Source organism: Natator depressus, chromosome 6 (genome assembly GCF_965152275.1).
Source record: "Natator depressus isolate rNatDep1 chromosome 6, rNatDep2.hap1, whole genome shotgun sequence".
NCBI classification, from domain to species: domain Eukaryota; kingdom Metazoa; phylum Chordata; order Testudines; family Cheloniidae; genus Natator; species Natator depressus.
In genome coordinates this window covers 105,921,680-105,925,783 of record NC_134239.1, presented here as the reverse complement: position 1 = coordinate 105,925,783, position 4,104 = coordinate 105,921,680, and the positions used below count along the sequence as shown (strand labels likewise).

Here is a 4,104-nt window from a genome sequence, read left to right as displayed (position 1 = left end):
ATAGATAGATACTAAGGCATTCTAAGCACTTTGCAAAATAAACAAAATACGCAAACCTTCCTCCATGGAGCTTAAAATCTAAATCTAAACAAGTGAGAGAAACAAATGTCTGTAGGGAAAAGGGAACATGAAGGTTATGAGTGTGGTAACTCATTTTGGGGTCATGATTCTGCAGCTTCTTTTTTTTTTTTTTTATAATTCTCCCCTTTCTCCCATATTGCTTCCCTGCATATGACACTGGAGTGGGGAGGACATGGGAGGTAATGTGGGTTCGCACTCATGGGCCTTATAGAAAGAGTGAGTCTTCAAGACGGATTTGTCTGAGGAGATGAAAGGAGCCTCTGTTACTTTCCAGGCTTTTCATCAGGCCTTCAGTAAACGTTGCTCCCTTCCTTTTAGGGTCCAATGCTGTGAGGTGAATCCTGTGAGGTGTGGAGCACCTCAACTCCTGTTGAAGACACTGGGTGTTAAAGGGCACTTGGTACTTCTCAAGAGACACTCAAGAACTTGAAGGGCAGAGCTATGAGGCAGGTGCAGGGAAATAGACCTACTGCTTTTAGTAGGGGTAGGTGTTTCTCCAGTATTTAATGAAACATAGAAGTCCAAGGCTTATTTGGGAACAATTAAATCTGAAGATGATTGCATACAGGCGATTCTTTCTCTATCTCCTGTTTAGAGAAGAACAAAGAAAATCAAATGCAAATAAATGACATTAATGCAACATTGTGATTGTCCAGTTAACACCTCAAATTGTCAAAAATGCAAAATTTAAGAATCCAAGAGCAACAGTTACTTGACGGCATTGCGTACACATAGTATTTCTGATTCCTATTTTCCTTGTTAAATGAATAGCTTAATATATTACTGTTCATGCTAGACCATCCATGCCACAAAACTACAGGATGTGCGACGCAGGGGAGTTAACATGGTTGTTAGAATCCCTAACTTTTGCATTTCCTGACAGCTTGTAATTTTTAACTGTGATGACCTTAATGTTGCATAAATGTACCTAATTTGTTTTTCTGTTTGCTTTGTATTCAGTTTTAATACGGTTGTACCAAGCTTCCCATTTCCAGATTCAGCTACACAATATGAACGAGAAAACATTCACAAAGGAAAAACCTTTACCAGTTGTAGAGTAATTATATATCAAAAATAAACTCTGTGTGTGTTTATACATACATACACCCCCAGTGTTGGTGTGTGTATACATATATATATATATATATACACACACACATATATATTATGACAAAGTTCTTCCTCTGCCTTGGTGGGTCCTGCGCTTATTGGTGGATTTTCTCACCTCAGAGGTTCACGGCAGCCCTCAGTTTGGCCACTTTCGTGGCTCAAATCTGCCGTTCACTCAGTTAGCCTCATCACTGGCCAGCATGGGGAAAGGAAGAAGAACAATCTCCGCAGTCTCTGCTGATCCACCTAGGAACAGGCCAGAGACCTTCCCCTCTGGTGGAACCCACAGTCCAGTTCAACTCCTCTGGTATCAAGGAGGGAGTTGGGGGGGTGGAGGGAACCCAGGCCCACCCTCTACTCCGGGTTCCAGCCCAGGGCCCTGTGGATTGCAGCTGTCTACAGTGGCTCCTGTAACAGCTGCATGACAGCTACAACTCCCTGGGCTACTTCCCCATGGCCTCCTCCCAACACCTTCTTTATGCTCACCACAGGACCTTCCTCCTGATGTCCGATAATGCTTGTACTTCTCAGTCTTCCAGTAGTATACCTTCTCACTCTCAGCTCCTCGCACACACACCACAAACTGAAGTGAGCTCCTTTTCAAACCCAGGAGCCCAGATTAGCCTGCCTTAATTGATTCTAGCAGCTTCTTGATTGGCTGCAGGTGTTCTAATCAGCCTGTCTGTCTTAATTGTTTCCAGAAAGTTCCTGATTGTTCTGGAACCTTCCCCGTTACCTTACCCAGGGAAAAGGGACCTACTTAACCTGGGGCTAATATATCTGCCTTCTATCGCTCTCCTGTAGCCATATGGCCTGACCCTGTCACTATATATATATATATATATATTTTTTGCAGGAGTACCATACCGGACAGACACTAAGAACTCCACACACACTCATTCGGAACCAAGGGACCTTGTAGGAGTCAAGGCCAGGACTTTAATGCTTTGCTACCGTTTCTGACAAGGAAGCCTCCTTCTTTGAAAAGGACGAGCTAGAGCCATCTTTCAGGAGTTTTCTTTCCCTGACAGAAATCAGCAGGGTTAGAATAAACTGCATAAGTTATCAGCTCCTCAGGAAAGAACATGAAAAAAGCCCTTCTATCACTTAATGAAAAATAGCTTCTTTTTTGGACAGAACTTCATAGGCTTGCAATCAAGCCATGGCTCCCCCCTCCCTTCCTTCCTTGACGTGCCATAGAGGCAAATCAAGTCGGCATCTATTAATAATATTTTCCCCTGCTCCTTTCATTTCTCTGCATGTCCTACCACTGTCAGGCCCCGTGATGGAGCAGCGCCTTTATCTCGTCCGAGTCTGGTCTGTCAGGGTGATAAACAATTCTAACAAGAATCAGAATAAAGATCTTCCCAGTAGACTCGGCGGAGAGATAGAGGCTTTTCTCATTTTCTCGACGGAAAAAAAAAATTTAATCTAGCAGCGCCGGCTTTTTTCAAGCGTCACATTCAAAGAGATGCAAATTTGTCAGAGCTGAGACCCCGGCTGACTCTCAGCACTGCATGAATGTCAAAGGGGGGACTCGAAGCCTTTGACATCTCTGCCTTTTTTGGGGGCTATCTGCTGAAATAAAAAAGGGGGGAGAAAGAAAATGCTTTGTAGTGTATGTTTCAACAATTTTCATAAGTTTTCTTCTGAAATAAAACAGTGCTGTTGGGAAGGTAGAGAGAGATAGAGAGAGAGAGAGAGAGAGAGAGAGAGGAGATGATGTGCAAAAGGGAACATAAACTTGTCCATTTGGATTTAACCGTGCAGTGTTAATAGTAACATTATTATTTGGAAAGAGTTAATGTAAGGGCTTCAGCAGCTTTTTAAAAACTTTTAAAAATCAGTTTACATAACTTGATGCTTCATCATTTGGCATGTGTGTATTAATATTGTATAGTTATGCTAATATGTTTATGTATGTGTGACTCTGTACTGTATATGTGCACCTATAGGTGTGTGTGTGTGTGTAGATGTATAAATGCGTAGGCATAAATGTGCTTATGTGTATCTTTTTATATGTTCTTTATCTATGTGTTGACCATGTTCGCAGTACAAGTCAAATATACAGGCAGTCCCTACCCTGAAGATCTTACAGTTTATATAACATGCACTTGAAAGTTCAGAGGAGGAAATAAGTTGGAGGTATTTATTTTTAATTTGCTTATGATTTGATTATTTTTTACTCATATTGTGAAGCTGTGGCTTAGTGAAATGGGCTGGGAAGGGTACATGCTCTATATTTCATAGAGTGCCCTTCAGACCTTGCAGCTGTCTCACAATAACTGGTTTTTCTTAAAGCTCCTTGCTCCTGGAGTCATGTGATGGAATACATAAGAATCTCCACTCTCAAGAAAAGAAAAGAAAAGAAAAGAAAAGAAAAGAAAGTTCTAGTCTTCATGTTTGCAGAGAAGAGCATGAAAATGTGAGCCCAGTGTATCTGAAAGGCTTGAAAGCCAGAAGGCAAATAAAAATAACCCAAAATGTATTTTTTTAAAATAAAATCCCATAATATTCAAGCCAAACTCGTGATTTTTTTGGAACCTGAACAATGATTTTTGAATGTTCGGAGCTGACAATATTGAATAAGCAACTTGTGGATTTAGGCTCAGTCTTGGAAGATGTGTATGGGGGACAGAGATTGGATGCCATCCCAAAGAGTCTGATCTGACATTGTTTGGCAGGATTTGAACCATTTTGCTGCTGGTCCTGAATGCTGAGGTGGAAGGTTGCGACATTCCTTTGAAACTTCTATTTGGACCCTCTTATTTATTATCCTTTAAGTACTTTCAACCACACATTCTGTCAGGCCCAATTCTATGCCCATTTCCAATGTTCCAGGAGTTGGAACATATGCTGCTCCCTGAAAAAGCAAGGCTCTTGCTTCTTCTTCTTCTAGTACAGCCCCCTCCT

The 4,104-nt window shown here is 41.5% G+C and overlaps 1 long non-coding RNA gene across 1 annotated transcript; it reads left to right on the top strand.

Moving 5' to 3' along the window:
- Positions 1-2,723: 2,723 nt before the first annotated feature.
- Positions 2,724-3,823, top strand: LOC141990184 (uncharacterized). Its single transcript, XR_012640100.1, has 3 exons — positions 2,724-2,809; positions 3,245-3,336; positions 3,493-3,823. It is a non-coding gene; the product is annotated as an uncharacterized LOC141990184 (long non-coding RNA).
- Positions 3,824-4,104: the final 281 nt, after the last annotated feature.